This window comes from Hylaeus volcanicus, chromosome 4 (assembly GCF_026283585.1).
Source record: "Hylaeus volcanicus isolate JK05 chromosome 4, UHH_iyHylVolc1.0_haploid, whole genome shotgun sequence".
Taxonomy (NCBI): domain Eukaryota; kingdom Metazoa; phylum Arthropoda; class Insecta; order Hymenoptera; family Colletidae; genus Hylaeus; species Hylaeus volcanicus.
Window position 1 is genome coordinate 16,876,626 of NC_071979.1, and position 24,859 is coordinate 16,901,484.

Consider the following 24,859-nt stretch of genomic DNA (forward strand, 5'->3'; position numbering starts at 1 on the left):
ACAATAAAATGATTGTTGGCGAGGTAAAGGTGATCTGATTTTAAAATCTGAAATTAGAGATCTCATCTTCGAAGTAAATCTAAACTTAGCATTCGTGACAATAGAATGCTAAGGAAGTATCTCGAGTTTCTGGTAGATACCAGAAAAAAGTCCTCGAGTGCAAAAGGTTAACTTAAATACATTCAATCTAATCATAATTCAATCTATTATTTTTCTACAAAAATAAATGTACTGAGAATCTACATATGTACAATATATTGGTCACTGCAGAATAGCGAAAGAGAAAGTTTAGAATATAGCCTGTCCTCTCAAATACCATGGGGGACCCTTCCTATACTCTTCCTATACCTACGTCCTTCCTGCTAGAAATTCTTTTACCTTTTTATTATAACGTTCGTCGGTTAGTCTTGAGAAGCTCCTCGCGAAGAAAAGATCTCAGCTTATTCGTGACATTTTAGTAATAAAATCAAAACTTTTAATTAATAAATTTAGTATTTTATTATTTCGTTATACACCATTTCCAGTGGAAGAGATACTGTTTGCTCACATGTACGCAAAGCTTCCTAGTTTGGAGAAACAAGGAATTTTCAGGGATCCCTATCGTGTTGTCACGGAGTGTAGATTCAGCGTTAATCGTCAAATGCTTTTTACAGGCTCTGTACATGGCACAGCGAACGCGTCGCTCTAACTGCTTCCAAATCCTGGCATAGCCCGTCCGAATAATAGACTCCCGTTGCATGGAGGCTCGTGTCGATGAATATTAAAGCTCGCGGTGGGGGATTTATTTATAATGCCTTAATCTCGTCTCGGCCGCGGGATTAGCGGGTTTGATTCGGGAACGTTCGCATGCTATGCCGCCATATAAAAGCACGGCAGTGCGAGTGAGCACGGGGACGTGTGCACGCTTCGGTAACACAACTACGGGCCAACCTCGTCGATTGTGAAGGAACAACGCCGTCGATTGCCTCGAAACGCGCCCCACGATTGGCTCCGAGTATGGAATGCACGATAATTCGGCCAGAGGCTTAATTGTATACGTCGCGTGTGTTTGCGAACGTGCGCCGCCGCTAGACCTCGGGTCACGAGAAATCGACTCAATCAGAGAGTACACAGCCACGTTATAAACCTATTCATTCTACCAGCTCCCCTTGTGTACCTCGCTGCCCGTGAATACCATGCAAGGTTAACCGCGGAACACACTGGCCCGGTGTCAAGGAATCGAATTCTGGTCAGTGAGTTAATCTCGCGTTACCTACACGAAAAACATGACCGCAACTCGCCAGTCTTATTCGAGGAGCCAGATAGACGATCAACAAGTTGTCCACTGTCAGAGTTTATGTTATTTGCCTTTGGCTAGATTCCTAGTTCTGGTAATTTGCAGGTTTGGAGGGCAAGTAGGTCTGGTGATCAGGAGTATTCCTCATATTTGAAACTGAGATGATAGATAGTTTACGAAGCACTCCCTTCATGTTTGCTTTTCAGGTTTTGTTTATCTGGTTAATACCAAGCCATGTTTCGATTAGACTACCTTATCAGGTTAGCTTCAAACTAACCCCAGGTTACCTCCAACTACAAAAGACAGTATCGAAGTCGTAATAAATCTTGATTCAACTCAAATCGACGATCAACAAGTAGTCCCCGCCAAAGTTCCCCGTTATTTCTGAATTGCGCTCCCTCTGTTTCCCTGCCTATTGAAAGATTTACGCGCATACGAACATTTATAGCTCGAAGTTCACCCCGCGGTTTGCGGTTTTTCTAACTTTCAGCTTCCGGAAGTTTTGCGAGCTCGCTAACGCTGGTCCATATTTTAAAACTTCTAGTGAGCGAACGGGTGTATAAAAGCACCGTTAAAGGAGTTCCAAGGAAGGGCAAGAACGAGTGGACAGTACTTTCCAACAGGCTTATTCTCCTCTTCCTTGTTAGAATGATGGATGCGAACGTCCGGCAAAATGATGTACTCGGTTCATTTCGTGGCTCGATACGGCCCGGAAAAATAAACGAACGAGGAAGACACTCGAACAACTTCTAAACTATGACAGAGCCTCGACGAGTTCTAAAGTTCGAGGGTGACTCGAGGCTCTTGCGTGGAACTTTGTTGGATTTGGATACATCGATCACGTTGGATCTTACTTTCCGCAAACGCTAATGCGAAATGACGAAACTTTCGTCGTCCCTGGTTGGGGCTCGGTGCAGGGAGTTGCGGTGACATTATAATGATATCTTCTTGGTGATAGTAAACAAATAAATAAATTCTGGTCGCGTGAAAATAATAAATATCCAAGTGTTAACATCGGATTTATCACTTTTGCAAATTTCGATGTTACAGTGCATACTATACGCCGTGTCCTCGGCAAAAACTGATATACAAAATAATTTCACTTTGAAGCTCTCGAATCGACGTTATATTTCCATCCCCTGTTCGTAACCCACTTTGCAGCGATCGTGTTAATTACCTGTAAACGTGCGGCGCGACATCATTATCGATGCTCGCATAGAAACGGGGCTGCATTCTGCGCTGTGTATTTCCCTTTCAATAAAGTCCACTACAATGCGGCCGACAATTGTTCGTGGCACGTTTCAGCGGTGAACGGTGAAAAAAGACGGTCATTAATAAAAGTCGTGTCGCGGACGCGTGATTAGCGGCTCACGTGTTTGCGTAATTAAACGCACGATTTCGAGCGATATCGACGATAAAGATACGTGCTCACGTACATTGTTCGTAAATGCGTAATTCGCGATGGCGTTTGCACGGTACACATGCGAATTTACGTAATGACGGGATGAACAATGATAAATTTTAGCAATCTGGGTGGACGAAAATGTAAAAGGGATGTTTGCGAAAAAGGTAGAAATTCATTTAATTACACCTTTTAATTGGAATGTTTTTTGTTAAATCAAGAAAATGTTCTTCGTCGTAATTAAGCCATTTGAGGTTTAATCGATATTGCTAAATTAATAGATAAACGTTAGTAATCATACCGCAAATTTTCTTTGTTTCTCGAAACTTCTGGACTATTAGACCAAGCTACGCGTATCGAATGATCTCGGAATCATTGGAAAGCGTTGGCCCGAGCTTGCCTTTGTGCCACCCACGCGATGGTTCTATTCAATTAACAAATCCACCCAGCGCAATTATTGCTTGGCTAAATTCGCGTACGCGTGGCACGGGCTTTGTTTGAAATTCTGGTAAACTGCTTGAATTATTCAAATTCCACAGTCGATTTGTTAACTATGCATTCATGTAAACGCCGCCCCCCAACAATTTATTAGACCGTTCCAGGAGCTTCGTCAAACGACTAGATTTGGGACAGTGGAATATTATGTGGCTCGAATATTTTGCTGTCATGCGTAGTTTTTTATATTGCTTAATAATTAGAACACTCACCCCATGATATTCGGCAAGAATGAACTCTGTGCGCATTGGTGTAAACGTACCTGTAACAGAAGTAAGTGGGATGTGATTAAAATCAAATAATATTGTATAAGTCTCTACGAAAAATAAGGCACAGGCGGCCTTCTTGTTTTTAAATATATATATTTGTTAACAATTTTGTACAAAGTATATTTACTTCTATAAATATAAACATATCTTTGTGCTTTTTATTCGTTGTACGTAGTACTTGTCAGTATACATTTCTAGCTTAACCTACTTATATCTAACTTGGAACAATTTATATATACAGGTTGTTCCAAGAATGTTGGAGGTCCTTGAAAGTGGTGGTTGGGGGGAGGAGGAGTTGATTTGAAATAACTTTTTCCTTAGCGAAAATGTTGTCCGAGACTTCGTTAAGGAGATATTAACAGAAAACTCTGACCAATCGGAGCGCGAGTATGACGCTGGAGCGCCCGCAATAGTATAGGCTACACGGGCGTTCCACCGGCATACTCGCGGTACCGTACGAGCGCGGCCGCCTAGGATATAGCCTATACTACTGCGGGCGCTCCACTGCCATACTCGCGGTCGCATACGAGCGCGGCCGCCTAAGTAGTGGCCTATACTACTGCGGGCACTCCACCGGCATACTCGCATTCTGATTGGCCGGAGTTTTCTGTTAATCTCTCTTTAACGAAGCCTCGGACAACATTTTCGCTAAGGAAAAAGTTGTTTCAAATCACCCCCCGAACTACCCCTTCCAAGGAATTCAAATATTTCGGGACACTTTGTATGTAAGCTTTGGGTTGGCGAGTCATGTATGCTCCAGAGGACTGGACCGTCTTTTACATTCAAACTTTATTTATTCCCTAAAACGCCATTGTAAAATTTTGTTGACAATACCATTCAAAAGCTGAGACTTCGAGGAAGTTTTTCCCGAGGAGTATCCGCCAAACAACTATGTATTTGAAACCGGACAACGCATAGAGAAAAAGTCAAATTTTAAGAAATTCGTGCTCTTGTTTGACGGTTTATTCTTGGATATGGGAGGCCCGATACTACAATATTACTATTACTTTTAAAGCAGAAAACGTAAGGTAGACTGTAGACAAGCTTTGGTGATGTAGAATACTCGATCGTTAAAGTGACTCCGTTGCTTACTTATCCAAGTACCAAACAAACCCATACACTAGCAGTTGAATAATTGTTTTAGCGAACAAACCCCGTACACTACACAACATCTCAAGTAATAGGAAGTATCTCGCTCGTTAAGCTCTTCCGTTCAAGGTTATTACAAGGTAAATACTTCGATATCGATGTTGACTGTCATCGTGTCATCCCGCCGGGATGTTTTAATGGTATTTGAGGAAATCTCGATAAGCTACGTTTCCCGTATATTAGATCCGGAATTTCGCTCTGTTTTCTGGCTCAGTCTCATCGTGCGAAAATTGGAAAAGTTCAAAGCGGTCGCCGTCGGTGACTGGAGGTCGCAGAGAAGGAGCCGAAGCGGGGTCAGGAGGACGCGATCAGGCAGACTGAGCTAGGTGAGAACGAGCCAGGATCGAGAGGAAAAAACCCAGGGAGTTAAAGAGGACAGAGCAAAACGAACGCAGAAAAATGAGAGAAAGCTGAAGAGAGCCAGTGGAAAAAGGGAAAGATCCCTCATTGTTCTTGCAGCCGAGGGCACTGTTCGATTTCACGGTGCATAGAGACGCCCCGTGGAAATGAATCAATTGTGCGAAAGTACGCGAACCGCTGCGCCGACGCTTGATATGGCGGTTTTACAATGAATGCTGATACCTCTGATGAGTCTTGTAAAAGCCGTCCCGACGTGAGGACCTTTGGCGGGTCGGGTAAACAATTTCGAGCAAGTAGTACCTGGGAATCGAATCTTCCGCTTGGTCTATGCGAGCCAGAAGTTGTCACTCCGTGGACATGGTGTAATTAAGCCCCACAGTCCAATGGATGCTTAGACGTCACTGGCCGTGCACCACGTTTCGCAGCGTTCCACGAACGCTTTTACATGGCCGATGAATGCTGGCATTGGAGATCGAGAAGCTTAGAAGTTGTTTCATCGACTCAGTGGCTTTATAGCCTTCATGGTCATTTGTTTTTGACAGAGTCCTCATAGTAAATGGGAAATTCCTCGAAGCTTTGAGTAGGCAGTTTGGGGTCCATGTTAAGGGTTTCTCGATAGGATGTGTGCTGGGAACATTCAAAACAATGGTGGCTTTGAAATATTTTCTTTTGACTGTCTAGGTACGAGACACTTGAGTCTCGAGTTCGAACTATTCTCAATGAATTATAGACTATATAACTTAATTTGTATGTTCTATAAGTGGAATTTACACGCTGGTTCATGTAGAAGTTCTGAAGTTAGGAAACTGTCTATCAACCTAGCTGCTTGGTAATCTCTACTTCGCAGGCATGTGTTCTTGGCAAGTGATACGGTGGTAAACAGAACGCACATCAAGCTTTGAGTATGTACTCAATAATGTAAATTAGAAGTCTCTTGATGCTTTGAACGTTATTAATGGTCGAACACTAAAACGATGCTACCTTGCGAGATATTCTCTACATAGTCTAGGTGCACAATTCTTTCGAGTGTTTCTATTAAAAGAATCTGCTGAAGAAGTAATTTTCCACACCACGAGATCAATTCTTACATTTTTTCAACCAAATTCTCCCATCCAAACTGCAAATATTGACATCACCAGCATCAATACCATTTCGGCACCTCCTTGCGTGCCAGTTCCAGCGGCTTTGACATCTCCCGTCTTTCAGCACCCTCGACGCTTCCTTGGAGAACATTTTACAGACTTTAATGGCATTAACATCCCCGAAGAGAGCTGCGGGAGCTGGTACCTTCGCACAGAGCGGAGAATAATCGTGAACCGTATTTCCAGATGGAGGAGAGAGGCAGCCCGATTCTTCACGGAGACGTCGCGAACCACGTTGGCGAAGATTGCGTCGAAGTGTCCCAAGATTCCGAGAAAATAAAAGATACGTGTCGAGGACCGCTTTTCTTCCGTGGCCCGCACGAAAAGCCTCGCCGAGAGAGAAATTACCAGTATTTTGCAGCCGTTTCTCGACGCCCGGAGCACTGGTCTAATGTAACAGCGTTTGAATGATCACGAGCGGAGAATGAAGGGAAAAATTATTCGCAGCGCGGAAAGAACCGCGATTCACGAGACGAGCGTTAACGAGCCGAGGAACCACTGATTCTAATACGAAGGAATCTTTTCAGATCGCAACGATGATACCAATTTCGTTGAACGAGACCTCCCTCCCCCTTCGTCGAAAACGGACTCGAGGGCTGATACTTGCAGTGAAACCTCTCGCGTAATTAGAACACCTCGATGCCAAGGTGTCTTTCACGAATTTTACCTTCCTCGGGATCTGAGATTTGGAAGCATCGTTCGGGAAAGATTGAAGCCAATTTTGTGAAATTGGCGATGCTGTAGGACTTTCATCTGAATTCTGTGTGGCATAGTGCAGGGGTGTGTCGTATGCCAACATAATCTGTATTATTTTTAGTTTAAGATAACACTTTCTTCTCATCCTTCGTCAAACTCCAGCAGCAAACATTCCAAAATCCTTCCTTCGATAGCTGATGATTTCATCTTTGCTAGTCATTCGCGGACCCCGACCTCGTTACCTCACCCCTACTGACCATTGAACCTAAGATAATCCCTACCTTTCCATCTTCCATTTTTCGAATCTATGAAACTCACTATTTTTCCCTTTGAAGACAGAGAATTGTCCGAACCATCTTAGCACGAGGAATTATACACTGTATCGCGCGAATATCTACAACCTTTAATTTCGCTCGACGTTGTAACTTAATAAATACAATAAAATAACGACTCCGGCGGAATACAACAGGTGTAAGTAAAACATTAGCCTATCAGTTTGAATGCCTACAGTGACTGTAGGAACTTTTGTTTGACTAATTTTTATTTGTAAAATGACACTGCATATGATTATCAATCTCGTCACGATCAAGGAATACATATTTGTCACGATGCTCGTGGAAACACGCATAACCATCAAGACATACGAACAAACTGCATTGAGGGATATTTGTCGAGTTCGAGCGCAAAGTCGTGAGTTTAGCGGCGCATTCGAGTTCAACGAGGCGCGTATGCATTCGAAGTAATTAATCGTGGGCAATTAAGCTTAACTGATAGCTTGCGGTCGTTTGGCTTCGGAAATATTAGCTTTCGGCGGGGTCTCCGAATGAAGCCCCACAGGCTAATCTTCTTTCAATGAACGCAGCACGGAGCGGCCGGTTTCACTCCGTGCTGACAACGACTTATCGAGTCTGTCAACGACTCGTTACACACGACACGGCAATTAGTTCCGTGCCGGTGTGCACTTATTAATTAACCACAGCCATTGACGGAACTCGCGTGGCTCGCGTCGACGTTCAGACAACGAAAAATCGATACCTAACGTCACGTGCACGACTCTCCTTAAAGGGGGTCGAAATTGCTCCGAAACAAAGTCCCCTGTGGGAATTAATTCAACGAAATGAATGCAATTACAGGTTTTTCCCTTTACGTAGTAAATTGTTGAAAAACACAGCTCGCTGCAAGTTTATTATGTATGAGATGAATTTACATCTTTATTAACATATGCTCGTTAATAAAAATGTAGAGACTGTTCTAAATTTATAAATCAAAATAAAAATCAACCAAGTGATCAATGGTATCAATGCTTTACACTAATTTAGTTTATAACAAACACTACTAACCAACTAGAAACACACATATTGTATAGGAATCCAGGCAAATTATTTTTTATTATTCGTACTTAGCAAATTCAGCTCTGAATAGAGAATTTGACGTAGACGATCTCTTCATACATTCTAACGCTGTGAATATTCCACAACAGAGTACAAATAAATTTGTTGACCGATGTAGAGTTTATTTGGCTGTTTTTCGAGCAGGGCCGACAGTTTCTTTGAAAAGGGAATAACAAATTCTTCGCAGGACACCGACCTATCGACAAATCGATATTTTTCTGCGCCCTGTGTTTTCCCCACTGTGCTTTCAATTCCATTTCACTGTTACATACTTGGGGGATTTCCAGATTATCCCGAATTCTGGCGACTCCTTTGGCGCTCAAAGGTAAGGATTTCTGTTGAAGTCCTACTGGCGAATAAGGAACCTTCAAACGTAGAAACGAGATTCGTGCAATCTTTCCCAGGTCGGCTTGGTCTATTGTTCGATTCTCGACGGGGCCGAAATAAAGTTCCACGTACCAGGTGACCGGAAAATCAGCGAACGGACAACCTGATCGCGATATCAGGGATATCTTGCCGCAACCAGAGCGCGAAAAATTCACCGCAAATGTCGCTCGCCATTGTTTTGATCATTTATCTGGAATCTATAAAGGGAAACCAAGGATTTACACCAATAGTTTTCAAATGTATTTGAAGACACACTCAAAGAATAAGAAAAAACAATTGCAGTTGAATAATAACAAGGTATGCTTCGGTAACAGATCGAGGAACCTGAGAAACCAATTTCTCTCGACTCGAGGAACACGGGCGTCTCTCTGAGGTTTAAAATTGCTCGCAACCTGAGGAACAAACTTCGTGAGAACTATAGGACAAAGTTCGTAACACCTTAAGGAACATAATTAGCAACAGTTTGAGAAGCAAACCGAGGATCAAAATCTACAATAATCTGAGAAACAAATCTTGTAGCATCCCAAGGGATATCGCCCTGGAGCAGTGACGCCAGGTGTCCTGGAGTCGTTCCATTTCTGCTAATGTGACCAAGAAAGGAAGAAGGAAGCCGGGCACATAATCGATTTCTCCCTCTATGTTTGATGTCCCTTGCCCATAATCGAACGGACAATTATAGAACAAAGGATCCTAGAGCTCGCGGATGCAAGACAATTTTATTCGGGAGTTAAAGAAGAGACGTTTCATCTTTCCGCGTCTAGAAAAATGGAGTTCGCCATTGTTTGCCGTAAAAGTTGCCTGGAACGCGTGGAAAAAGTGAACCGCGTAGCAGAAACAGAAACAGCAAACGGAAGCATATCGTAATGAAACTCCGCGATGGAACATCGGGATTTACTTTGAGCTCATCTTTGTGCGCTCGATTGTCTTTGAAGAAGTAGAAACGGGTTACGTTCCTAGGGAGAGCAGTCTGCGGAAGAATGTTGCAACCATCCTCGGGAAAACGTAACATACTTAACCCTAATAAGAGTAGTTGGTATACTCCCTTTATGAAAAAAGGTAAGATTGATATATTAGGTCACCCCAAGTTCGTGCTGCAGACTGTGTCAATATTCGATAAAAAAGGCTACAGAAATTTGATAGAGATTAATTTTTTTTTATGTCACTTAGGGGTATGTTTCGCATATTAATTTGAGTAGCAAAAGTATAAGTGGCATGAATTTTTAGGACGACCTAATAGAAAGTAATGTGACAGTCCAAGCGTGGAGCGCAAAAAAGGAGTCCCTACCCAAAAGCGGACCGCGACCTCACACTCCTCCATACACCCGCGGACTACCTCTGCATAGGTGTGTCGGGCGAGAAGGGAGCGAGGTGGGGCAAAAAGTTTGCCCCGTTGCAGTAAATAAAAGTAGAAGATAAAGGAAAAGTCCAAATTTTCAACAGTAGGAAGATGTAATCAATTCTTGTTTAGTTTACCAAAGTTCATTTTGATGCGTTAGAGTTCACGACGGTGGTAATAATTCTAAGACAGGGAATACTTTGATAAAGTCATTAATGTACCTATTCACAGAGAAACACGAAACTTGCAACAGCTCGTCTCAACTATGCCACAACATTTGCCTGAACATTAAACGCTCCAAGTGGCATTCCAGTAATTTCTGGCCGGTTCAATCTTCGCTGGGCAGACCTCGTAAAGTGGGGACGTCTTCATCGCAATAAAGCGGAAGTAGTAGTATTAGTAACTCACGAAATGTTCATTGAACTTGGGTAGCAGGTGTTCTGATGCACGCCGAAACGAGTGATTGCGTGTAAGTGCGACACAAGATCGTTAACGTGAACGATAACACCTCCCACTTGTAAATCTTGATCGATGATGCAGTTGTTAGTTGTTCGTACAACTAATTTGTTGTAATGTACAATGGTGGAAATCATTCCTTTAAGAACACTTGATCATTATAGCAAATAGAAAAGATGATAAGTATGTTTGGACAACTGAATTTTATAAAATTTCATTTCGAATTTAATTTTGAAGCTACAACTTAAAATTTAATTGTACTATTCCAACTCGTTATTTTAAATGTGTTAGCTAGATGGGAATTCTTTTCCATCCCTACTATCGATCTTCTTGGCATGGATTCCCGCAGTCGGACTTGTATTCGCTCTACGATTTAATCGGCTTTTGACCCCGACTCTAATCATCAGCCACGTAATGAATAATAATGAGTGTTATCGCGCGGTCCCCATCGCATCGACCTCTGATACGCTTTCGATGCGTATCGGTGCTAATTTAAAACATTTTTAATTACTCACGTCCTTTGTCAAAATCGCCTCTACCATAAATTAGTCGAATAAATGTTGGAGAACATAGGGAATGTAATCTACGCGATCGATTAAATATCATGCTGCCACTTTTACACAACTGCCAGGCAATTTACATTTTCATTGCTTAACAGACGCGAAATGGGACTGCATGAAAAACACGCGAGCAACAACATGGTAAAGTGTTACATAAAATTACAGCACATAATTTATGGGACACAAATGAATATTTATCAGCCAATGAGAGGAATAATGAAATTCTATACGAAGAGTAGAATTATACAATAAAATTGTACTAATTGTACAAAATTACACAAATAATTTCAACGTCTGTTTGCGTCCGTCTTTCTCTGTCTCTCCACGGAAAGTGTTTAGGCTTCTCAGTTTATTATGAGACGTAGCAGAGGTGCATTCGTGACGTTCACCGAGTTTAATTCAATCGCGACAATTAATTACGACGACTTGTGAACCGGTTATCGGAAATTGGTTTCGCGCACTCGACTTGATTACCGGCGCGTGTCTAAGCGCGAGAACCAGGTAATTAACGTGTGATTACTTTGTCGGAATTGTCGTTGCGAAGACGAAGACATTCACTCGAGTGAACGGATCGGAAGACGCGAACCAGTTGCAGTTCTGAATGATGATTCAAGGCTCGTGGCCTCTCTTAAGTAAGTAAACGCAGCATAGTATTTGTGTTTAGATAATATGAGACTGGAATTTTCGATTTTAGGTAGACTTGGGCAACATTCATTCGTTTGGGTTGAGCATTATTTGAGCCGTTCACTGCACAAATCAATCAACTCTACCAGTCACATAAAAATTGTAACATTACTGACGATTATTTGTTGGTTATTCTTTCTTATTAATTTTATATACCGTTAGATGCAAGCTGCATACGTATTTATGCATTCTACAATATTTATTTGAATTTACATTATAGAGAGAATTTTAAAAACGAATCTCCATTATATCGCCGTGCAATGAACGGTTCATTTCATGAATGTATGAATAATCAAGGAATAAATTTTTATTTGTGACGTTCGCTGCTTGGGTTCCTTATTAGGGTTTCCTAATTCGTGGTTTTTTACTCCTCTGCCAAAATATCGCAGCACGTGCTGCAGACATATAAAGGTGAGAGGACGAGGGTTGCGTGGGGGTCGTTAGGGCGGAGGGTGCCGTTTGCATGGCCGTTAGGGATGGCCATGAGACTCTTTCTTCCGGCTTTTCCGGTTTCCTCCCCCTTTTTGCCGAATGAACCGACGTGGAGGATCCCGTCCCATGGAACGCGTTCGCGAAAATACGCTGGATAGCCGGATCCGTTCTCCTGGAAGCGAATGCTGGTGACGTGATTGCTTTCATAATACCGCGATCGAACGTAATGGGAACGAGGAGCTGAAAGCAGGACTAGAACGAATTCTATCGAAAGGGCAACAGGAAATCGATTTACAACGTATAGCGTGCAATAAAATCTGTATCCTTGTGTACTTTCCGCGCTGCGCTGAGACTAGTCCAATAATCTAATACTTATTTTTAAGTAAAGAAAATTTGATTTACCCCGATGGAATTGACAGGGTGAATTGTATATAGATTTGTAATATTGCTCCTTTTAGAGCATATAATTGTGGACAATGAGAAGAATAAAGGAAGTCTAACGTGTTTTTAGTATTGTGTAAAAATGTCATGAACCTTAAAATAAAATTCACCGAAATATACATTTTTGTTTACAATCACGTATCTTTGCTTAAAATTCTCTGGCATATCTCAGATATGTATGAAAAATTGCTCTGGGACTTAAAGGGTTAAAATAAATTTCTTTTATAGTTCATTTTATCAGTAATTCTAGTAATAAAAAGTTCTAACGCTTCCCTCGTTCTTTGTTACACAGATTTCCTTCCATGAAAGTAGTGGCGTGCAATTAAGAATCACCCTGTACATACCGTGAAATTGTCCAGGATTTCTGTGCCACGTTAAGGGAGGTAGAGTGGGAGAAGCTGTTTTGGCTGCATTAGATGCATGTCCATCATTTAAACATAGTTAGACCCAACCGTTTTAGCATTTGATCCCTTCGAACGAAGTGGATGGTAATCCGATGCGAAACGTATTCTACCTTAACGATTATGTACATTAGTAATAAAATATAAAAGGTAATACAAATTTCGAACGCGGGTAAACAAATTTACCGATTATAACGCAGGACAGAAAAAGTACAGAATTAAAAAATGTAAAACGCAACAAAAGGGATTCAGTCGTATTGAGGACAATTTAGGATGCAGGAACTCGAGCAAGTGTGACAGAAAAATGGTGACCGAGGGTTCGTAGTCGGTTGGACTGTCAGGAAGAGCTGCCTGCGGTTATTTAAAGCTATATTACGCGCAGCAAAGGGAAGAACTTTCGCGCAAAGACAATATTATCCTCGTGTAATTAAACGCAACTTTGCTTTGCCTTAGAGCGGGGATAGGGTCGAGGGGAGGGTGGCGTTGGTAACGTTGGAGGGATGACTTGCAGCCTCCACTCTGTTGTGTTGAAGTATAACTACTTTGCCCCCGGCGTTAGCCTTTATTGATTCATGCTGGCTAGTTGGGGCAGGGCGGATGCATGGATATTGTCCGAGAAAAGAAAATAGACAGCATGCTGTCGCATGCAACAACCACGGATATGAAATCCAGCTCGCGCTGCCTGTTCCCGATAAAACCAACCGAACACGCCCAAGTATGTGTAAACATTCTGGAACAAAGGGATGAATCACGACTCTCTTATTCGTGCTTATTATGACGGTATCAGATGAAGTGCAAACAAATATTTACACGCAAAACTGTGATTATCATTCTTATTATTCAAGCGAAGTCTCGAAGGTTGAACTTCGCAACTGCTCTACCAGTCGATACCCTGACGCATGACGCGAGCACACGTCGACGAAATTTAATATAACAACCTACACAAGGAAGTGAACGAGAGAATGACACGGTATCGGCGAAATTGAAACGTTTCCCTCGGCTCTGTCGAGGTAACGGGTTAGAGCGTATCGCGCTGTGGAACGCCCCGACGAGTCGTTCATTCGTCTGGCCGCGTGTACAGATGACTGACATCGTTCAGAAAAGATTTCTCGTGCTCCCCAGCAACGGCTGACAGACGGAAGAAATTTGGCCGGAGCCGATTCTCTGTACGCTTTCTTTTACGAAAGCACTCGAAGCAGGAACTCCGGGGGCGAAGAAGTAATAAAGAACCTGTCGGGAATTTGGCGGCCATTCTTCTTCATTGGCGTACTCCATTTCCCGCGGTGCACCACAATCTACCCGCGGTGATATCGTTCTCCACTACCCCCTCGTTCTGTACCCTTCTGGTCCCTCTTTCCGTCGTTTCCACCGTCGTTTTCCTCTCGTCGACCCTATCTCTATCTACTTTCCTCTCGCTTCCTGCCTCTGCCTCGCTATCTCTCGAGCATCACCCCGACTCCTGCTCTTCGGCCGAATAGATCAGGCTCCTTTGAATTCTGAAGCGTCCTTCATATCTGTCCTCGCTCCTACCGTGTTCTCTGTAACGAAAACACGTACACTGGGTTCGAAGCGGCGCCCACAGAATTCGTGGTAGGAGAGATTGATCGACCTGTAACGACATCTCGTTAATTTGTTATCTAAGGGAGACAGGATCGAGACTTTTACGGAAGGGTAGGGAAGGATACCGAAGGGATTCACCATTTTATAAATGATGAAATAAGGGTTGGGTTCAAGAAAATGAGGTACCCTCCGATCCAGCTGAGTTTTTTTATCATAGATAGCCCTTGACTTGGCGATTACAATGGTGGTCATCTTGACCCATAACTCCTCACCTTCCCCTAGGGGTCAAAAACTGAAATGGTTCAAAAAGTGGTTTTCTTTTTTGCACCGAGCTCAGTGAGTACGTCACTTCCAATTTTTTTTTTTACCTAGAGGAACATCATAGCACCAGGCCCGAAATCTGCTGTCTGAGTAGGTTTGGAGTAGTTTCTGGTGGAGGGGGTAATATTGAATAACGTTAATATACATACTGCGTGAGTAGGCTTAGGGTAATTTTTGGTGGGGGCGGCAATATTGATTATAAATAACCAATGATATTTAGAACTGGTGCAGTTTTAATATTTTTTCGAAGTCGGTTATACTTTTTCTCAAAAATTATTTTATATCGCAAAGTGTCGCAATAATTAAGAAAGGTAGATTCTTTATGCTATTTTAAGGAATTTATTTTCACTTGAAAAATTACTAATGAGAACGTGATCGAAGGATAATTTGAAAGAGTAAGGTTACTCTTAATTAAAAGAACGAGAGTCTATTCGATTTCAAGAAGCTTGAGAGCTAATTTAATATAAGTTCTTCTGGATCGTCAAAGTAATTTATTATTACTTGGAAAATTGATATACAAAAGAGAATGATTTAGTCATGAATGAACAGAAGTTTAATCACAAAATGAAGTTTTGAAATCTAGTAAATTGTTATTGCTAAATATCTTCCTGATGTACATGGGTATAGTGTTCATGTATTGTGATACAAGAATAATTTGCATAACGTTAAGGTACAGCCTGGGGCTGTATTTCAACCTAACTTCCATATGCATTAAATATGCATAATATATTTTTCCTATTAATCCGAGGTTAATTAATATTCTTCGTCCCAACGTGAAATATTATGAAGGGAAGAGCTCTGGAAAATATCGATTCTTTCAGAGACAAGAAAATTTGCTGCAGCGCGAAAATAAACTAGAAGTAAATATTTTACAGAGACATGATTCCAATCGAGTTACAAGATTAGTTTTGAATAACCCAATGAACAGAAATCGTTTCGTCAATGAAGAAACAACAACTGCTTTACATTTAGTGTATCAATTATTAAGCGGGATCTCTTTATTTTTGTTATTACCTCTCAGTAAATCATTAATGTTTAGAGTGACAGGAAATCATTTGTATCGCCGCGAAGAATCTTCCTTTCTATTAAATTGCTTTTATATTTAAAGCAAAAATTTTCCTTCGTTAAATTATATTTGACAAGCATTTGACATAAATTCATTTTTCAAATACGAATAAATTGCTCGAATAACCAAAAACAATCTCCCCTTTTCAGATTATTGAAACATGTAGGTTAATTGCTACTGTATTCAATTCTTTACGTGACGTTAATTACGAAAACTAATAGCATCGACGAGGAATGGATAAATTAAATGCGTTCATTTTCGCTCGAAATGGGCTTTTATCGAGGTATATAGCTTACGTCCATACAACATTCTTTGGAAGTATTTATATCGTTACATGGAAGTGCTTCGTGAACATATAATTAACGTTGTAAAATTTACAACGAATGGTGATATGAAAGCCTTGCTGGAAGAATGATTTATTCGTACACTTTTTCGAATTAAATATTTCTATTAAAGGAAAATTTTATGTTTAAAACAGAGTAATATTTATATAAAATATATAATTCCCAACAACTGTAGCAAGTTTTATTTTTTATTTCGTTGAATTGTCCAATGTTATTTAAATTCTCCAATTGTGAGATCATGCACGGAGTTTAAAAAATTCCCTACTCAACTTTTAATTACTGAAAACTGAAGCTCAAAATCAACACTTTAATTCTGTCTATTTTTAACGAGGCCACGATTTTTTGTCACACGGGTTTCGTGGTTTAAAGAGGACGTTGCGCTTTGACTTTTCTAAAACGAATCCTGATTTATGGATTGATAGAAATCCACCATTTTGCAACCGATTATAACCAGCTCCTTTTATTCCATCGCAGAGTGCATTACACTTAGATTACAGCCAGAGTTTACCACTAAGACGGATACATACGTATGTACGTAATCACACGACTCAACGTTCCTCTCTGGACTAAACCAGATTAATACCGCATTAGCAGAATTAAATACACGGGCGGGCAGCCATGAAACGCAAACGATCCCCTATCCATAGCATTTCCTTGCGAGAATTCATCCCCATTACAGCATCCACTTAAACGAAACGAGGGCAAACGTTCAGGACGTAGCTAACTTGCATGAACATTTATTATTTGATCTCCTCCGCAGGGTAACCTGGCCACGGCTAGGCCAACTAGTTGCACGCAGCGTCGCGGTGACCTCTTAACTGCAAAAACAGATTATGCAAATTTTTTTCGGTCGGTCATTCGATTACTTCCAGCGAGACATGCACGGCTGGTCGGCGGTGGCCAACGCAGACCACCGTTTAATAGGTTACGTGCATACTATGCGAGAGTTCAGCTTCGCGGCCATGCGCTTCGAGAGTGAATTAATCCCCAGTTTATCCGGCAATGGCGGCTAGCTGCACGAATAACATTTCGTGGCTCGTACCGATAGCCGAGGCTGAAATAAAATCGGAGTTGGGACGTCGGGATCGTGGAACGGTGTGCCATCCTGACCGAAGAGTAATGAATGTTAAGCTCTTGAACCATGAATACAAATTAATGCTAATTATGAATACTAACGAACTGCCGGGTGGGGACGGGGCGAGGTGAATGGTCGTCTGAAAGATTTCGCTGAATTCAGCAACGCTAGCCAGCGTTGTGTTTCCAAACGACAGATTGAATTATCTACTTGGGAACCGAGCGGTGGTAATGCTGTATACCGGAGGATTGCTCTCTTGGCTGCTTATAGTGGACTTGGAGGAATTAAATACGAGACAAGCAGGAATTACTAGATGTAAAATGTTAAATTTGCAGGGTGATTCGCGTAGAATCTCGCGTAGAATTTTCGGGAAATTATAGTGTTATCTTAATTTTGACGAGAAGTGTATATTTTGTAGCTTCAAAACTAGCCACTTCCATTCTCGTGAATGATTCCTTATATTGAAACTCTATTTCACCTCGAGACCTAAAGTTGATCGAACTCGCAGAAGGTTGACGCAATGACGTACTTAACATAAGGTAATATAATTACTACGATTCTAAATTTTGGACTGGCATATTATTTAAATTATGTGTCGAAGATATTGGCACCTGTCTATAAGCGTGATTGTATCGAAGACTGTAATATTCCGAATATTGAGCTTGCAGATTAAGTAATTACAGTAAGAAGCCAAAAATAGATTGATATGTGATAAAGATCTGGATATTATAACCTGACTGGGAGAATAACTTAAATGTAAGATTCTATCGAAGACCAATAACGATTAATTCTAAGAAACAGATAAACAGTAACAGAGCAGGTGTGCCACTGTTTATTCTCTAGGGAAGAATGGAAGTTTTCTTCCCTATAGCCTATCAGCCTCAGGGATCAATTCTTAATCGCTGTCTGACTTATTCTTAGAGTATTTGTTCATCCACGCTGAAGAAAAGTTTTCGCAATACAGTTGAATCGTTTTCGTATTACGTCCTGTGCCACTCTGTTGTCCCCAAGTCGTTTTCAAAGAGAAAAATTAATTATTGAAAGTGGTATCGATCCGTATGTCAGGAACGAGGTACCCAAGTTCGTTATCCAAATGCTCTTACAGCAAACTGTATACCCGGCTTAATTAATAATGGTATCGATCCACGTATCAGCGACGAAATGCCAACGCACGACAGCCAAATTGAAACCCATATTCTGGAAAGCCCTATGCAGACCAAATCGATTGATAGTCATTGAAAAGCTGGATACTGTTGAATAGTCCCAGGTATATTACGCTGCAACTGAAATCCGTCGCCGTCTATAAACACAATCTTTCACATCAGGACTCACTTCATCTTCTTCATCTTAAAGTTTTGTAAGTCACTTTGAAATAGAAGTAAAAATGAAAAAAACATAAAATGTTCCTCTAATTGTAAATTAAACCATTAACGCTCTGACAATGAATGTCAAGTTTTACGCTCTATCAATTCTCGGGATGAAAAGCAAAATACTCTCTTTGAGACATATGAAATGATTTCAAATGACCAAGTGCATCAGTATGAACTATACAACTCTGGATCTAGTACGTTTTTCAGAAACTGTACCCTTTAAGAAATAATTAGCCACAAACCTTTCCATCTCCACAGGTTGAGGGGTGCTTTCTATCCCTAAAAAGCGTATTTAGTTGAAACAAAAAAACACGTATTTAGTATTTTTCGATGTTTAATAAGTACGTCAGATTTCATTCAAATCAGTGAGTTACAGTTGGGTAGTGTTACTTGTTAGTGGCATGATTGTCATGTTCAATGAAAAACATTGATTGAAACAAAGATGTGTTCAGGCCAGGATAAGTAATGGTAATATTGTATCAGGTACCACCACCAAAGCATCAAAGGTCAACTACGCAAATGCTATAGCTACTGAGCTATATACACACCAGATTTGCTAATGATGACATCGATCTATATACCAACAAGGAAGTACCAATCATCAACATTCAAGCAACATTCACTGCAAAGCTGCATAGAGCTGCACATACCAACCATCGAAATCCAAACACTGTCTCTATATACGCAAACCAGGTTCCCCAACAGCGATATCGATTCACATACCAGCAACGAAGTCGCATAAATCGACATCCAAACTCAGTCACTTCATAGCCCTGCGCAATCCTGGTCAATTCCACGTAACAATCGGACCGCAAATATCACAGTGCTTCGCAAACAGAACAGAAAACAATCCCAAACGGAACGCTGTTCACGTGATCGGTGACCAAGTTTAGTTTACCGAAATCCCATGGTCGAGCCACTTGAAATCGATCGAGGGTATCCGAAACTAGCGAACGTATTATAGCAACAAATCAAGTTTTATACCGCGGTCGAAGGGCGAGGGACATGTATTATAATATTCCCCATACGAATCGAATATTCACCGCATGTTTGGGTGCTTTTCCTGGTGGAAGCTATGACAAGCAACGCTAGAAAATCTATCGTATTCTAAGGGTGAAACAGCTTGTGTGGATCGTTAGAACTCCAACCTTCATCCCTCTGACGAGTTCAACATTGAATCCATCCGAGAAGTTCCAGATTCGCCCTTACGATCTCGGGACACGCGGTCACGATTGAACTATTCTTCCATGGCCTGGTGGAGGACGTTCCAACGCTGAAACGTGGTAATTGAACGCGCACGCCGTTGCGTTCCGATCTATCCCCCCATTGTGCTGCCACCCGGAGAACGAATCCGTTTCCGGATGCTCCCCAGGGTTAATACGCATTCGGACCCGCGGAAGCGTGAGCCTGGGCGGACGCATCACGAAAAACTTATCGTTCTCTCTCTTCCGTTTCGCAGGGCTTCCCGTTGTTTCCGGGAGCAGTTGGGTCTTTTCAATAAAACGCCCTTTATGTCGTTTATCTGCGCTCGCCGTGCTGCCCGCTGTATCTCCAACAACAAAGCTAGGAAGCCTTGGTCCTCGATGTTCAGTGTCGCACGGTGAATATTCCAGCGAGCTGAGAAATCCGCGCTTACGATGCTTTATCGTCGATTAGGAGGATGGGTTCGTTCTTAGACGAAACTAGAGTATTTGTCTATTACTCTACGAGGCGAGTGTGGAAGACATACTGGCATACTGCGGTAAGCTAGGAGTCACAGTCACTTCAGAGGATTAACTGGGAGGAAAGGGGTAATGGCGAAGACTCGGTGTCCCTGAGCTAGGAAGCCAAGTACAATCTGAAGACAAAGACAAGACATTTGTCTGTTACGTTGACAAGCTTATCAATGTTGTCCTCTAGCATCTAAGTTCTCAGCTTTGCAATTTGGAACACAAGTCCACATAATCGTAATCTTCAACGTGAACGTACCCATTGGTTATCCTCTAGCATATAACTTCTCAGCTTTGCAATTTGCAACACAAGTCTACATAATCGTAATCTTCAACGTAAAGGTGTAGGACCCATTGATGCTAGCGTAAGCCAACAAACACCTCAAGATAGCTCAAGCTATCGATCTGATGTCCATGTGTTAGTATTGTCGAAACAGTTTTCAAAAAGACCATCAGGAGCCAGTGATGGACAGCGTGCAAATACCTCGAAGCAAATCCCATTGAAGGATGTTTCAGTGGACAGTTGTCTGACGGATAGCGCAAATCCGCCTTTAAGCGTGGACTGCATACGAGAGTTGCGAACAGGTGTGTACGTTTTGTCGGGTACCTGTTGATGCAGAGGAAACCGAGTCGGGTCATGGTCGAAGGAATTATTGCTTGACCGATTGAGAAGCATTGCGTTGCTGTATCGTTCTGTGGTCTTTTTTTCCTGAAACGAAGGATGGCTTCCTGCTGTTCGTTATTGGTTCGGCTTCGGGTGGTTTTCTACTTAGGTGGTTAGATCGTAGATTTACGACAAATTATTGGGCACTGACTGTCCTCACAAATTCCTGGATTATTCAATTTATTTTACACTGATTTACTCAGGGAGTTAGTGCCCATTAAAGACAAAGAGAAGAAAAATAAATTGATTCTAAGGTTTCACTTAATGATATACTCTTTCCAAGATTCAACAAACTCTTAAAATACAACTTTTAAAACCAATTTCGTTCTACCTTCTGCGCGCCATAATCTGGGGCTGAACCATCTGGTAGACGACTAATGAATTTACAGGCTTCAGAAATAAAATGGTTCGCGGGATGACATAAAGTCGCGATTACTTAAATACTTAAATATTATATCTCCGCATCCCGTTTATGAATCGTAAATATAACTTTCCGAATCTGTTACTCAAAGAGTATTGTAAACGTTAAACACTTCCTGTGTCCGAATTACATTTCCAGCAGGAGGTATTAATATTTTACAGTCTTCGTCCGTTTTGTTATACGTAATGATGATGCTATTTCCTTATTCAGGCCACAGGTACATCCCTCTACCGACTATCAGAAACGCCGAAGTGTAAGACGGATGTTACACCGCGCTCATTAGAACGCATCAGTTTAACGACATGACATAATAGCTGGGGTTCGATAGACTATGCCGGGTATGCTTTAATCGCTTCCGGAGTGGGGTTTTTCTTACCGAGCATCTCGTGCTTACGAAAGCTCGTTTAAAACTCGGCTTTAATCTCGTTACTCATTTTCTTTTAGTAAAAAAAGCAGACCACCGCGCTTGATAATAATTGCAATAAACGACGACATCCTTAATATCACTGAAATCAGCTCTCAATGCAATTCTTCCAGCGATTACAATAGTAGGCAAAAACGTTCTTCATCTTGGAAGTTTTGGAATAGATTAATTTGGAATTAAGTACTGGAAAGGACTTGTTAATTTATCAAAATTCAGTTCGATACGTATCTAGGTAACGTGGACTAATTATTTTTGTGCAACTTCGTCGACATTGAGGAGTCGAAAGTATGAAAACAATCCTTTTAGTGAACTTTCCATTGTTCAATGTTACACAGAAAAAGTTGTTGGGGATCGTATAAAATTCAACCGCTCGTAGAAGTTTCCTGTGTAATGTCTGCTAACGGGCACGAGTGACCACCAGATGTTCAACTAACTTCCGTGTACTGTTATTAAAAAAATTTTTTCTACCCGTTCGCTCTTCCCGCGACTCTACAATACCTTTAAACGCTTTTACCAGAAACAAGGAAGCTGAAAGACGGGTACGAAATTAATTTTGAGCGTTGCAGTTCTCACGTATGAAACCATGTTTAATAATCGACTGAAAATATTCGTTGATATGTAGCGCAACTAATGAAAACAAAAATTTTATCTTTCATTTTTAATGCTTCTGTAAACCGATAGTGATACAAATATAAAAATATGGTTTCCGATTTTATCGCACAAATAACTTTTATGCACAGGCTTTTATTGTGTAAAATGACATATTTCTAGCACTATACATTTTTCGTTGGACAGCAGATTTGCTGTTCACGACTTGTACTTTCACCTAAATAAATAATCATGATACTAGTGAATAAACTTGGGAAATTTGTTTACTCGCTCCATAATTGTTTATTGTTACCCAGAGCAACAACATCTCAATTTCCTGTAAAGAAGGTGATCCCTCCTAAGATAGATAATTATCTTCATTCGATCGCATTAAATCTCACGATCCTTCGAGTTCCCAGCGTCGCCATTTTGCAATAACTCGCCGTATCGCTGATAAATCACGAGTAAATCGCCAGTTCATCCTGTAAAGTGACAGACGGATGCGGATCAGGCCGGCGATGCTCTCCGTGCCTCGGTTGGCCACGTTTCCCTCGGCATCCTCCCAGAGACTGGCAAGGGGTGAAACTTAACGCCTCTCGCCCCGCCGCTTAATGGATTCTCGTGAAATTATCTTCGCGGAATACTAAATGAGCGGTAAGGACTGTCGTATAATTCAGCCTCGTCGTGGATATTAGGTGTACCCATTTAACGTCACGTCCCTTCCGTCTAAACGCGGCGTTGTAGCTTCCGGGGGACCCTTGAGGAACGACAACGGAGGCTACGGTCGCCGTGTCGGGAGCGGATAAAACGGGGGTTAGGGTGACGGGGGCGGAGGGGTTAAAGACACGGGCAATCGGCCAAAGCCAGGCCACGGTCTTTTGAGCGTGCTCTATGCCCTTAACTGCGGCTTTTGTCGACCCAACCGACTCTTACTTCCTGAATTAACGTGTAACCCGGCCGGGGGCTGTGATCCCTTCTCCAGTGGTGCACCCTGTCGCACTCTCGATGCCGTTCTGAACAAGAGGGGACATGTTTGATCGCCAACTGTCCTATTAAAGGATGGTGGCAAGTAGATATAACCTTTTCTGGTGCTGACCTTTGGATGACGAAGTTACAGTCTTTTGCTCAGGAGTTGGCAAGCCAGGTTAATTGGCTGTCGCGTAACGGCGACACCTCTACTCGCACTCATTTTCGGTATTGGCTGAGACAGTCACATCCACAAAGCTACCGCGTGACGATGGTCGTAAACAAGATAGAGCGAGAGAACAATAGTAACCATGGGCGTAACGATAAGAATAACTAAACAGTTCGAGGCGATCAAAATTTTTCATCAAATTTTTGTTATAGCGTATATTAAAGGATGTGCATCGTGAACAATCCACTATTCCAGAAAATATAAAAGAACCGATTTATTATTCATCATCATTTTTTTTCTCTCACTGTATTAATGCAAAATCTTATTGCAATGAAATAGAGTAAATGCATTCAAAATTAATAAAAATACAGAATTATGTGAAAATTATTTTAATTAAATGTACAATGTTTTATTACAAACATTTTATATAGTTAGAGTTTCATTTGTATACACGACATTTCATAAGTACGAACCTAATACAGAAAAATTGTTTCTTATGCAGCGAGTAGTAGCTTTGTTACAAAGAGTAGTGATACGGTGAGAATCACCAACCAGATCCTACTTACACAGATCCAGCTGATTAATTTCTTGAATTGTCGCGAAACCCGGTCACGAGAGCAATCCGTTCACCCGCGATGCACCCTGGCGCTTTCTATGCATTCCAGACGACAGGGGCGTGCGTCTAATTACAAACTGTTTGATTGCGTGTTCACGGAGAGTATATCCTTCTTCTGCTTCGCGGTGGTTGTTATCTCGGAAGAATCTGATTTGAGGACGAACGAAGGGCTCTCCTGGAGGAGAGCTCGCGAATTAATCGGGTCGCTTGTTCGGGAAACAACTTTCCTGCGACACGAAGAAGTCGTTGCTCGGAAAGAAATTTGTGGCGCTCTGTGCAATGGTCACGGGAGAAATAACTGAACCAGGAGTTCGATACGAAAGTTTCTCAAACTTAGAAATTTAGAGCTTTGGTGCATTTGATACAATATTTCTGAATTGGCGTGATTGAGGTAGACGTAAATCATGTTACAATGAAGTGGCACTCTGTTGGAAATGAATTTGATGGGTTGAAGACCCATCAGGACGTTGGAATACTTTAACCATTTTAGCGCCGGACGGCGATATATCGTTGCGTATGCGATGGCGCTTTACTCTTCGTATTGCGAGAAAGCTCTGTCTCAAAATAAATTTATAAAACGTTATAAACAATCTAATTTCACTGCAAAAGAATTTAAAAAATTGTTTCTGGGTTTAACTTTTTGTTATTCAGTCATTTCATTATTTCATTCTTTCAGTCTTTCTTTGGTC

General features: G+C 41.5%; 1 protein-coding gene across 3 annotated transcripts in view; it reads right to left on the minus strand.

Annotated features, from left to right (window-relative positions):
* The window catches only part of LOC128875610 (leucine-rich repeat-containing protein 24-like), a 312,453-nt gene that overhangs the window by 91,717 nt on the left and 195,877 nt on the right, over positions 1–24,859 (minus strand). The window contains exon 5 of one of the 3 annotated variants that reach the window (XM_054121335.1): positions 3,386–3,435. The exons of the other annotated variants lie outside the window; for them this stretch is intronic. The gene's annotated coding sequence lies outside the window, so the exon portion shown is untranslated. The remainder of the gene's footprint in view (positions 1–3,385; positions 3,436–24,859) is intronic. 3 annotated transcript variants of the gene reach the window in all.